The sequence below is a fragment of the Anomaloglossus baeobatrachus genome, chromosome 5 (assembly GCF_048569485.1).
Source record: "Anomaloglossus baeobatrachus isolate aAnoBae1 chromosome 5, aAnoBae1.hap1, whole genome shotgun sequence".
Taxonomy (NCBI): Eukaryota; Metazoa; Chordata; class Amphibia; order Anura; family Aromobatidae; genus Anomaloglossus; species Anomaloglossus baeobatrachus.
The window spans coordinates 164691463-164705129 of record NC_134357.1 but is presented as its reverse complement, the minus strand read 5'-3'; the positions used below and the strand labels follow the sequence as shown (position 1 = coordinate 164705129).

At 44.5% G+C, this 13667-nt stretch overlaps 1 long non-coding RNA gene across 1 annotated transcript; it reads right to left on the bottom strand.

Annotated features, from left to right (window-relative positions):
• Positions 1-2579: 2579 nt before the first annotated feature.
• LOC142309822 (uncharacterized) lies at positions 2580-4181 on the bottom strand. Its single transcript, XR_012754004.1, has 3 exons — positions 4090-4181; positions 3709-3756; positions 2580-2837 (listed from the first exon to the last, which is right to left on the bottom strand). It is a non-coding gene; the product is annotated as an uncharacterized LOC142309822 (long non-coding RNA).
• Between the last annotated feature and the right edge of the window lie 9486 nt (positions 4182-13667).

Genomic DNA, 13667 nt, shown 5'->3' with positions numbered 1-13667 from the left:
TGGGTCTCCAAGTTGTATCATGTCTGTAGTGGCAGGGTTCTTAGTGTAACATGCCTACACCTTTCACTCACCCATCCATCCAACACTTGTGCTGGGCCAAACGATGAGTTATTTATGGCTTGACTCCAGCACTAAGACACTATAGGTACTGGGGATGGGAACTCCTATTTTGGTCTTCTTGTTGTGTGTTGCCTCTAGCAGTAGGGCTCCTCAAGCATGCAGCTATCTTTCATTCATCTAGCTCTCTTACTATCCTTAAAAGTGTCTAGCAATAACAGTCTATAAAGCTAATATTGGTGCCACCGGGTGTGGGTAAGCAGAAAAACAGTTTGAGCCATTACATGAAGTAAGAAGGCTCCCAGCCCACCAAGCGTAATCCTGCCACTCGTCCACCTTAATATTTTTTACATTAGATTAGGAAGCTAATGCCTGTGATAGGAGCTGTTTTGGCAGCTGTTGCTCGCCCCTTGTTGTCTATGCCTTGGGTTTTGCCTCCCGTTCAATTCAATGGGGTTCGGATATGTTTGGTAAATACCGGGAAAGTCAGAGCCGAGCCGAACCAAACCTTGAAAAGTTCGCTCATCTCTATTCATAGCACAGCAGGTGAATGTTGTGTCAAATTCATTAACCTCTTCACCCCCGAGCCTGTCTTCACCTTCCTGACCAGGCTAAATTTTACATTTCTGTCTAGTGTCACTTTATGAGGTAATAACTGTGGAATGCTTTAATGGATCCCAGTGCTTATGAGATTGTTTTTCGGGACATATTGTACTTCATGGTAGTGGAAAATTTAGGATAATTTTTTTGTGCTTCTTTGTAAAAATATCGGAAATTTGGCCAAAATTTTTTAAAATTTAGCAGTTTTCAAACTTTTAATTTTTATCCCCTTAAACTTGAGAGTTATGTCACGCAAAATTGTTAATAAATAACATTTACCACATGCCTACTTTACATCAGCACCATTATTAAGCATAATTTATTTTTGTTAGGAAGTAGGGATGAGGAAGTACTATTGTGCTTGGTGCTCAGTACTCATAATGAACAGTTAAGCGGACTCGACTAGAGTACCAAATGGTCTTCACTTCCATTATACTCCTTACGAGAGCCCACTAGTTTGGGTACCCATTTACTTACATGTTTTCGGGGTCCGAGAACAAGTTCATGTCAAGTCTGGGTCCCGAAACAAACTTTTAACTAAAGTCCGGCCGAACCTGGCAAACCCGATTATATATGGGTCCGCTCATATCTAGTTACTGGGTCTTGCGTCATCCCTCTAGTTATTATTTGTGCTTCTGCAATGAGCTGATTACGCTGTCGTAACTAACTCTCTGCTGGAAGACATGGTTGGGGTCCTTGAATTTTTAAAGCCCTCATTTTCTGCTCTTTTTTGAAATTTTCAAGTTTTACATGTTCTCTTCTATTACACTGCTTCTGCTCAACTTGTTTGGTAGCCATTACTGACCCAGGCATTTTCATGTCTACTTCCTTGTCCCCTAATTTTATACCTTACTTTGAACTCCTGGTATTGAGCTGACCTGACTAGCAATTTTTTCTGCCAGCTTGCTCCAGTGGCCAGAAGCCACTTTGTAGACATAGCCCGGGGGTCACTGTGTAAGGCCAGATCCCAGTACAATGGTTAAAGGGTAAAGGCCAGAGATCCCTTGGGATCTTCTACATGGAATGGCTAGCTCAGAGACTGTCCATGGAAACCCTAAGAACTGCCAGCTGTCTATGAATACCTAATCTTACATATACTAACAGTGTAAAAAGTGCAGTGTGTCTCGAAAAAATTCTCAATCACTAAGATTTGTAGAATTCTGCCGTTATTAACACATAAAGTGACACTTTAGATTTTAAAAATGTGGCTGTGGAAAGGGGTTAAGTGGTTAAAATAAATAAATAAAAAAAACCTCATTTTCATATTCTCTGCTAGGGAATCTGGAATTTTGTTCTCTCAGCTAAAGTGCAGAGCAGGTTCATGTCTAGATATGCAGCACACGAACTACCCATTTATTTGAAAGAGAATTGCATAATGCTTGATATATATTGTGATGGAGTTTGTTAGATTTCTTTGGTTTCGCAGAAAAACTAAATTCTTGACACAGATGTGAACCCAACCTCACAAGTATGGATTACCTAAAGCGAACAAGCTCTTTCAATACAGCTAAATAAAGATGCAAATTAATAGTACAAGAAGCTACATTGATCTGAAATGTCATTGTTTAATTTGTTTAAAATATCTTTTACCCAGAGTGAAATGAGGACGAGGGAACTCAAGTGGTACGTAAGTGTGACAATTGTGTTTGTGTTTCCTAGTCACGGAACTGCACTTTTGTTTGCAGGAGCTCTGGCACGTTGACTAACCTTGTGGTTCATTTATGGAAAGGTGTGAGAAATTTTTATACTTTGCTTAGTTCCAATTATAAACTGCTGTGAAATATCACTATATAACATCAGCAAGTGATTTTATGTAGATTTCTATTTAAAAGCAACTACAGGAATGTTGAGTTTTCCGATTGTGGTAAAAATCTGCTATTCATTTTGGAAAAACAATTCTTGAATAAGATAAGACTTCAATGTTAAATCATTTATGCTTTAATTGATTAGAGGAAAGTAGACATCTAATTGCAAATACACATCATTGCAATTATTTTTGTAAATTTTCAAGTTAACATTTAGGAGCAGCTTATTGTTATTTGTAGGGGGTGCTCATTTCTTTGCTACACCACCACCATGAATGACTTGACCTCCTTGACCACAGTTGCATCCAGAAGAACCACAACCACAACCTCCTGCAACGCTTCCTGACTGGTTTCCCTGGCAAGGATTAACTGTTCCTAAAATAAAAAAAACCAAAAGCATTAGTATAAACAAATGTTCTTTTATTTGAATGTGAAACAATGTGTCTGCCTTTTGTCTTTTAAAATGACTCTTTATAACTACAGATCTTTAACTTGTGCGACAGATTCTTAAAATATACAAATTGCTCTTCAGTCTCATTTGAATGTCAGTTCAAATAATTATTTCTCAGTGCCGGATGAACGGAGCGGCCATTTAAAGTTATTGCTGGACTTAAATTTGCAAGAGCTACATGAGTTTATAAACAGTTTGAAGTGTGAAATCCTGCTGGCAGATTCCTTTAAAGTGATGCAATTTCCTGGCAATATTCCATTTCTTTATAAAATGAGAAGAACCATTTAATAACCTATAGATGTTTGTTTAACCAAGTATGCGATCTTCATTTAAAAAGTGAATCTGTTATTATAATATTTTTAAACTTTAACACCCTTTATAATTATTTGCATTTAAGGTGGAATAACTCTTCATGTATAAAGTATCAAGAAGCTTAAGGAAACTAATAGGTCATGCAATGCTCCTCTGGGAATTTAAATATCAAATTGCCCCTTCATAGAGGATGATGACTTGAACTCTAGTTCCTTCTATTGGATGTACCCATTCTAAAAGTCAATATTCATTTTTCAAAGAGCCTTGTCATTTTGATGTAGGAAAGGAAGATAAACCAGACACTCCTTTTGTAAACACATGTATTGGATGTTTGTGTCTCATCAGTACAAAGCAGGAAATCTAACAAAATTATATGACAAAATTGTCACTTTATGTTTTTTTAATAGGTCAACAGACAAAATAGGTTATAGAAAACATTTTTGTGAGTGACAAAAAGATAAAGATACGATATAAGCATTTTACCAGTCAATTGTACAGGAGCAGCTTGGCATGGGTCAACTTGTACACCAGCTGAAATTTAAGAGATCATATTAGAGATTAGATATTTACGTGACTAATGGCTAAATTAAAAAATAATGTAAACATATATCAATGGCTTCCTGGTGGCTATGAAAACAGTTTATAGACAACATAAAACATTTTTTTACCATGTTTTCTTGCAAAACAGATTATTTGTAATGGCAACAATGTCATGTTCAAGTTTATTTGGTAATGGATCAAATCATAAGATAATCTACAACTTTATTTTTTTCTTATTTAGTGAATATTTTATATATTTATTCTCCAAATGTGTAGCATCAAAAAGAAAAAGCAAATAAGCAATAGGATTTCTGTTGTACTTACGGTTTATGCTAATGTCAACTTTGCTACTGCCACCACCATGGCCATGACTTCCACCTCCTCCACCACCACCTCCACCACCTCCTCCACCACCTCCACAATCACTCTTAATTCCAGACATGACTGTTCTGCCTTAGTCAAGATGAATATACTTTGTGCTCTTGCTGATGAACCTTTTATACCCAACTATGTAATGCATTATTAATTTGGTGATTTTTTTTTGAATTATCGATAGTCAAAGAGGCCAATCAAATCTCTGCATATCCTTCAATAATTAAATGTTTGGAAGGTGAACCTTGTTTATTTAACTTGGGGCAGGGTGCATTTCATTAGCCATCATTTTCTTTGTTTCGATCATGCTAATAAGATTCTTAGGTTGTTCATTACAAACTACCTTGATGAGTCATTTCAGGTATAATAAAATATTGTGAAGATGACATGATTATTAGATACAACGCTGGAAGGCATAGGAATCCATTCAAATACAGTAGTTGAATGAGATGTACAGCCACAAAATATAACAAGAAATAAAAACAAATTTAGCTACAATATGAAATATACAATGGAAAATATTACAGCAAGGCATACCTTATTTTATGGACCAAGCATGATAACTATGAGAAAAACTTTTCCTGGACTAAAAGCCTACAAATTTAAAGTGCAGGATCCTGCACCAATTAAAAGCATGCAATTGTCTGTGAAATTTGTTCCCAGCACAAACTGCAATGCATGGACTCTCTGTGGGTGTTTTGACCCAAACTCCATTGCCTCAAAAATACAGACAGTCTGTGCATTGCCTCTGTGTTCTGATCTAATTTCATGGACGCCTGCATGAGCCGTTAAGCTGATGAGAGGAGACCTCCATCAAATATGAAGGTAATCACCACTAGAGATGACAGAACCTGAAGTTCAATGTTCAAACTTTTGGTTCGAACACAGGCTTACAAAAAATAACCAGAGTTCGGGTTCGAAGTTCGAGTGAGTTACGATTAGAGATGAGCCAACCCCTAGTGTTCGAGTTCGGCACGGATCGATCCAGATGAGCCAGTTCTGGTATAAAGTACGTATACACAGAGTAAACTCTTCTATGGTGTCAAAAATTGAAACTACTCAGAAGTCCTTATAGGGCAAGGACATGTGACATACACGGCCAATGACACATGCCCTTGTTTGTGTGCAAAAAATGCAATTTGCTGTGTGTGTGTGATTTGGCTGACAGCCTTCACCGCCCCACTGTACTTGCGGTTAGGAAAAAAAAAATGGATATCGCCATTATTTCATGAACCCCCGCCCCCCCCGCACACTATACACTGAATTTGGATATTATTATTAACAATGTACACATTGCGTAGTGTCCATGCGTATAATTCTGCAGTGATTTGGCAGCACATGTGAATGTATTGTGACTGCAGAATTGATGCAGAATGTATGCGTGCTGGATGCTTGTTCTGCCATTCAGCTCGGCTCCATGCTCGCTGACAGCAGAAGGTACTTTCACACTTGCGTTGAAAGGCATCCGTCACAATGCGTTGTGTGACGCATGTGACGGATGCGTTGTAAATAGTGTGATATAAAGTCAACGAATTCATGTGAAATAACGCGTTGCGTTAAGCCGAGAGAGAGAGCGAGCCCCCATCATCACCGCACAACCGGCATTACCGCACTCATCATCACCGCACACACGCAAGCACTACCGCCCCCATCATCATCCCCGCACACACCCCGGCACTACTGCATCCATCATCATCACCGCACACACGCAAGCACTACCGCCCCCATCATCATAACCGTATATATCTCGGCACTACCGCACCCATTATCATCACCGCACACACCCCAGCACTATCGCCCCCATCATCATCCCCGCACACACCCCGGCACTACCGCCCCCATTATCATCCCCGCACACACGCAAACAATACCGCCCCCATCATCATCCCCGCACACACGCAAGCACTACCACCCCATCATCATCCTTGCACACCCCGGACACTACCGCCCCCATCATCATTCCCACACACACCCCGGCACTACTGCACCCATCATCATCCCCGCACACACCCCGGCACTACCGCCCCCATCATCATCCCCGCGCACACACAGGCACTACCACGCCATCATCACCCCCGCACACAAGCAGGCACTTTCGCACCCATCATCATCCACGCACACACCCCGGCACTACCGCCCCATCATCATCCCCGCACACACCCCGGCACTACCGCCCCCATCATCATCCCTGCACACACGCAAGCACTACCGCCCCCATCATCATCCCCGCACACACACAAGCACTACCACCTCCATCATCTTCCCCGCACACACCGCGGCACAACCGCCCCCATCATCATCACCGCACACACCCCGGCACTACCGCACCCATTTTCATCCCTGCACACACCCAGGCACTACCGCCCCCATCATCATCCCCGCACACACCCCGCCACTACCGCCCCCATCATCATCACCGCACACACCCAGGCACTACTGCCCCCATCATCATCCCCGCACACACCCTGGCACAACCGGCCCCATCATTATCCCCGCACACACTCTGGCACTACCGTCCCCATTATCATCCCCGCACACACCTTGACACTACCGCCCCCATCATCATCCCTGCATACACCCCGGCACTACCTGAGTGAAGTCCCCGGTGACAGCGTGGCTCACTTCAGTTGCTGCGTGGAGCTGACACAGAGAGGTCGTGTTCTACGGCACTCCCTGTCAGCTTCATGTAGCAGAGCTGAAAGCGTCGTTTGGATTACTTCGGACCTGGATGGGTGTTTCGAGATTAATAAAGTGGTAAATGAGGGGTTTTTTGTCTTTTATTCCAATTAAAGGATTTTTTGGATGTGTGTGTTTATTTACTTTCACTTACAGGTTAATCATGGAAGGTATCTCGGTGAGACGCCTGCCATGATTAACCTAGGACTTAGTGGCAGCTATAAGCTGCCATTTAACTCCTTATTACCCCGATTGCCACCGCACGAGGGCAATTCGGGATGAGCCGGGTTAGAATCCCGGGACTGTCGCATTTAATGGATGCGGCAATTTCGGGCGGCTGCTGGCTGATATTGTTAGGGTGATGGGCTCCCCATAACGTGGCGCTCCCCGTCCTGACTATACCAGCCTCCAGCCGTGTGGCTTTATCTTGGCTAGTATCAAAATTGGGGGGGACCGCATTTTTTTTTTTTTTTTAAATTATTTATTTATTTATTTTACTGCACGATATAGACCCACCCACTGGTGGCTGTGATTAGTTGCAGTGAGACAGCTGTCACTCAGCGTGGGGGTGTGTCTGACTGCAACCAATAATGGGTGCCGGTGGGCGGGGAAAGCAGGGAATTGAATAATGAGCGGCAGCCATTTTCAAAAGAGGAAAAGCCGCCGGAGCTTTGTGACAGCCGTGCAGCTGATTGGTGAGTAGGAAAGAGAGAGGGATTGTGCTTGGGATGCAGGATGTATGCAAATACGCAACGTGCGCACATAGCCTTACTGTGAAAAGCCACGCTTTTGGTAATCGAACCGCTATCGAACGTTAACTTGAACTGTCAAACGTAAAGCAAATCATTCGAGTTAATCAAATGACTCGAACATCGCCCAAAACAACTCGAATTTGAAATTGATGAACGGTTCGACTCGAACATCGCTCATCTCTAGTTACGAGTGCAAACCACTCAAGCGAGTAGCGTTGTGCTTGGGTATGATTGATGCTCAGGCCTGTGTAAGCTGCTTTCAGTGTTTGAATGGTTTGCATTGGCGGTAAAATCAGCGTGATCAGATGTAGTAAGCAAGCACACACAAAAATGCAAAACCCTGACTACCCTCCCCCAGAAGTGTTATACTTATAACTGGCTGTATGTGGACATAGACATGAACTGCCCAATTACTGACTTTCACTGAGTTTTGGATCAAGTCAGGTCACAAATCGAACTTTATCTAAAGTTCAACTGTATCATGGAAGGTTCCGAATCGAACTTCCAACGGTTCACTCATCTCTATTCACCACCTCCGATAGAATACAAAAAAAACAAAAGGCACCAGCATTTCATAACAGAGTTCCTTTAAATTTGTAGACTTTTAGACTGGAAGAGGCATGTTTGATAAAAATTAATATTAGATTTTCATCAAAGAAAGGTATGTCATGGCATGGCTGGTGGGTAAATGCAGATCAAGTTGTGCAATAAGTACCTTAAAGAGGGGGTTCAGAACTCAATAGTTTTCACATCCCTGTAAAACTGATGGGGAAGGCTTTTTCTAAATATGTTGTTCAGCCAATTCTGTCTCTCAGCAGCGCTATTGCAGTCTGCTCATCTCCATGAAGTGACCCCCCCAGGCTCCGTGACCTCTGAAATCCGATGATGTCACGTCAACTTCCAGTTAACCTGACATCACAGAGGCCAGCCCCAGACTTCCTGGTGACTGAGCTGTGGGTGCAGTATCACTGCATATCACAGCCCAGAATTGCTCCTGTTTACTGTGCTCTGCAGTGAAGGAGAGAGCATGCAAGAGGCTGGGCTGTGATGAGCGGTGAAATGCCACTCACAGCCCAGTCACTCAGGAAGACTGGGGCCGACCTCGGTGATGTCAGGTCAACTGAGGTTTTGCCCACTTTGATGCCACTTCTGATACCCAGAACCCTTTTGGGCCAGGCTAGAGTGATCTGAATTTAATGTGTGGTATCACTAGGTATGTAACTCTGCTGTGAGATCAATGACCCAAAACCATTTAACCCCTCAAAAGCACCAGTTACTTATTCAAATCTGTGAAAACTGAGGTTTTGCCCATTTTGATGCCAGTTCTGTTGGCCAAAGCCTGTTTGGGACAGGCTGGAGTGGGCTGAATCTAATGTATGGCATCACTGGTATGTAAATGTGGTGTGAGATCAGTGGCCTAAAGCCATTTAACCCCTCAAAATCACCAGTTACTTATTCAAATCTGTGAAAACTGGTCATTTGCCCACTTTGATGCCAGTTCTGATGCCCAAAACTTGTTTGGGCCAGGCTGGAATGATCGAAATTTGATGTAAGGCATCACTAGGTATGAAAATATTGTGGGAGATCAGTGGCCCAAAGCCATTTAACCCCTCAAAAACACCAGTTTCTTATTCAAATCTATGAAAACTGCCCATTTGCCCACTTTGATGCCAGTTCTGATACCTAGAACCCTTTTCGGCCAGGCTGGAGTGATCTGAATTTGATATGGGGCATCGCTAGGTATGTAAGGGCGGCTTTGCACACTACGACATCGCAGGTGCGATGTCGGTGGGGTCAAATCGAAAGTGACGCACATCCGGCGTCACTTGCAATGTCGTAGTGTGTAAATCCTAGATGATACGATGAACGAGCGCAAAAGCGTTGTTATCGTATCATCGGTGCAGGCTCCGACATTTCCATAATGCCGGTGCCGCGACAGGTACGATGTAGTTCCTTGCTCCTGCGGCTGCACACATCGCTGTGTGTGAAGCCGCAGGAACGAGGAACATCTCCTACCTGCCGCCGGCCACAATGCGGAAGGAAGGAGGTGGGCGGGATGTTTACATCCTGCTCATCTCCGCCCCTCCACCGCTATTGGCCGCCTGCCGTGTGATGTCGCTATGACGCCGCATGACCCGCCCCCTTAGGAAGGAGGCGGGTCGCCGGCCAGAGCGACGGTCGCAGGGCAGGTGAGTGCATGTGAAGCTGGCGTAGCGATAATCATCACTACGCCAGCTATCACAAGATATCGCACCTGCGACGGGCGGGGACTATCGCGTGTGACATCGCAGCATCGGCTTGCGATGTCGCAACGTGCAAAGCCCGCCTAAATGTGGTGTTAGATCAATGGCCCAAAACCACTGAACTCCTTCAAAGGACCAGTTACTTATTCAAATTTGTGAAAATTAGCTGTGTGCCTGCTTTGATGCCAGTTTTAATACTCAGAACCCCTTTGGGCCAGGCTGCAGTCACTTGAGTTTGATTAGGGGCATCACTAGATATGTTATTGTGATGTTAGATCAGTGGCCCAAAGCCATTTAACCCTTTCACTAACATACTTTGGTGCCCACATTGATGCCCATTTTTTTGCCAGTTTCATAATTTTCGCAGCTGATTTTATATGAATTTATATTAGGGTACATCAGTGCATTGTATTTTATTTTTTTAATGTGTTATTTTGTTGTTAAACCTGTAAAAAACTGAAAATACTAAATTGCTGAATAAGAAACTGACAAATAAGAAACCGTCATCAGTCAAAGTATATACAGTATATAAAAACAAAAAACTGAGCGCCTCTATTGCAGTTGTTGTATGTCTTCACTATAGAAATTTGGAGGATTAAATCAGGGTACACTTAATTTGCATTTTCTATACATGAGGTGATGCTAACAGTTTATATATTGTGAGGTAGCAGCGTTGTTTGGGCAAAAATGTGAGGCAGTGAGGCAGCAGCGTGTTCACACCAACAGTCTATTTATTGTTGCAGCATAAATAGATCCAATTTCCCACAGTCAAAGTCTCTTCCGGATCACAGCCGGTGCATATAGACAAATTCTTTGCATCAAAAAAAGTCTTGTTACCTTGGGACCCCGTTAACCGCAGGGATCTGTGTAAGGTTCTCCTAGGCTCACACTCTTGGCCTGTGTTAACTCCACACAGAGCCAGCCCAGCTCACACAGCATGTGTTAGCTTCACCAAGCCTGGCTCTCAACTGAGACACACCCTGCTGTGCTCTGCATGATTTAAACGAAAATGCCGGACATGAGGATTGCTACAAAACCTGGACTGGGAGGAGGGATCTGTCTCCCTGTTACCCTTTGTGCTATACTCCCAGTAATAGCTATAGCAAACTCAGAGGGTTTCCAGACACATTCTGGGGGACACATAGCGGTCTTCAAATATTACCCCTGTTACTGCCTCACATATCCCCCCCTCAGTTCAAACGGGCGGGGTTGAACTTTTGCCAACATACAGTGACCTCTGGACAGGGCATCCGCATTGCCCTGCAACCTACCAGCCCGGTGTTCCACAGAAAAGTGAAAGTTCTGCAAGGAGAGAAACCACCTGGTGACTCTAGCATTTCTCTCCTTAACATTCCTCATCCAGACCAAAGGGGAGTGGTCTGTCACCAGGCGAAAGTGTCGCCCCAGCAGGTAGTAGCGTAGGGATTCCAGAGCCCATTTTATGGCCAGGCACTCCTTCTCCACTATGCTATAGTTCTTCTCTGCCGGGGTGAGTTTTCTACTTAAATAGGTGACCGGATGCTCTTCTCCATCTACCTCCTGGGACAGAACTGCACCCAGACCCACCTCAGAGGCATCTGCCTGTACTATAAACTCCTTTTAAAAGTCAGGGTTGACAAGGACAGGCTGACAACATAGGACTACCTTTAGCGCCTGAAAGGCTTCCTCTGCTTGTGTAGTCCAGTGGACCATGACCGACTTCTTCCCTTTTAAGAGATCGGTCAAAGGCGCCGACCTTCCAGCAAAATTGGGTATGAATCGTCGGTAATACCCCATTATACCCAGAAAGGCTCTTACCTGTTTTGTGGTAAGGGGACAAGGCCAGTTTTGAATGGCTTCGATTTTGTTTACTTGGATTCGCCGTCAGACCAGCAGCTCTGAGCGAATCCACTACCGCTTGTATCTGAGATAAGTGGGTGCTCCAGTCACTGCTATAGATGATGATGTCATCCAAATATGCGGAGGCATATGGTTGATGGGGTTCTAACACTATGTCCATTAACCTCTGAAACGTGGCCGGAGCCCCATGTAAACCAAATGGCAAGACGACATAGTGATAGAGCCCCCCTGGCGAGACAAAAGCGGTCTTTTCTATTGCCGCCTCTGTCAGCGGCACCTGCCAGTAACCTTTAGTGAGATCGAGAGTCGTGAAGTACTGGGCCCGTCCCAGTCTCTCTATCAGCTCGTCGACCCTGGGCATGGGATACATATCAAATTTCGAAACCTCATTTAACTTTCGGAAGTCATTACAGAATCTTAAAGAACCGTCTGGTTTCGGGATCAGCACAATGGGACTGGCCCATTCGCTCGTGGATTTTTCAATAACCCCTAGTTGGAGCATCTTTTCTACCTCCTCCGCAATGGCTTGCCTACGAGCCTCTGGTACCCGGTATGGCCTCAGGCGTACCCTTACTTGAGGCTCGGTGACAATATCATGGTGGATTACGGTTGTTCGGCCTGGTAGGCTTGAGAACACATCCGTATTCCGCTGCACTAACCTCCGAGACTCCCGTCTCTGCTGTTTTGAGAGAGAATCCCCTATCCTCACTCCTAATTCATCATCAGGGGACTCCTCCTTTGTTGTTGTCAAAGCACCTGAAAAGGTTAGGTCCAACGTTACGTCAGCCACCATACATTCCCTGTCTTTCCACGCCTTCAGCAGGTTTACATGGTAGATTTGCTCTGGTTTTCATCTACCTGGCTGATACACCTTATAGTTTACTTCCCCCACTTTCTCCCGGATCTCATAGGGACCTTGCCATTTGGCTAAGAACTTACTTTCTGCAGTAGGTATTAGGAGTAAGACACGATCTCCCGGTTTAAAAGACCTGATGGAGGCCTTTCTATTATATTGAGTACTTTGGGCTGCCTGAGCATCCAGCAAATGCTCTTTAACAATGGGCATTATTGCCGTGATACGATCCTGCATACCCATAACGTATTCCACTGTGCTTTTGTGAGGGGTGGGCTCCTGTTCCCAAGTTTCCTTAACTATATCCAGCAGTCCCCGCGGATCTCTGCCATACAGTAACTTAAATGGCGAGAACCCGGTGGAAGATTGTGGGACCTCGCGGATAGCGAATATTAAATAGGGCAATAACATGTCCCAATCTTTCCCCTCTTTGGAGACCACCTTTTTCAACATAGCCTTCAGAGTTTTATTGAAACGTTCCACTAGACCATCGGTCTGGGGATGGTAAACTGACGTGCGTAGCTGCTTGATCTCGAGGAGTTTGCACAGTTCCTTTGTAATTTTAGACATAAAGGGAGTGCCCTGATCGGTCAGGATTTCTTTGGGTAACCCCACGCGACAGAACATAGCAAACAACTCCCGAGCAATAAGCCTCGCCGAGATGTGACGTAGTGGAATGGCCTCCGGATAACGTGTCGCGTAATCCATCACTACCAGAATGTGCTGGTGACCACGGGCTGATTTTACAATGGGTCCGATCAGATCCATAGCAATCCGCTCAAAAGGCACCTCTATAATGGGTAAAGGTATCAGAGGACTACGGAAACGGTGCGTTGGTGCGGTCAACTGACAAACTGGGCAGGACTCACAGAACCTCTTGATTTCTGCGCCGACCCCTGGCCAGTAAAACCGCTGAAACATGCGTTCCCGCGTTTTCTCTTCACCTAGGTGCCCACTCATTAGGTGGTTATGAGCCAATTCCAAGGTCTGACGGCGGTACGGCGGAGGGACCACCAACTGTTCCACTATTTCCCCCCGGATTGTATCAACCCGATAGAGCAACTCTCGCTTTAGAGCCATGTAGGGAGTTTCCAGCCTGGCACCAGGCCGCTGGGGTACCCCATCAATTACCTGTACATTTCCACGTCCAGGAGCCAATGTGGGGTC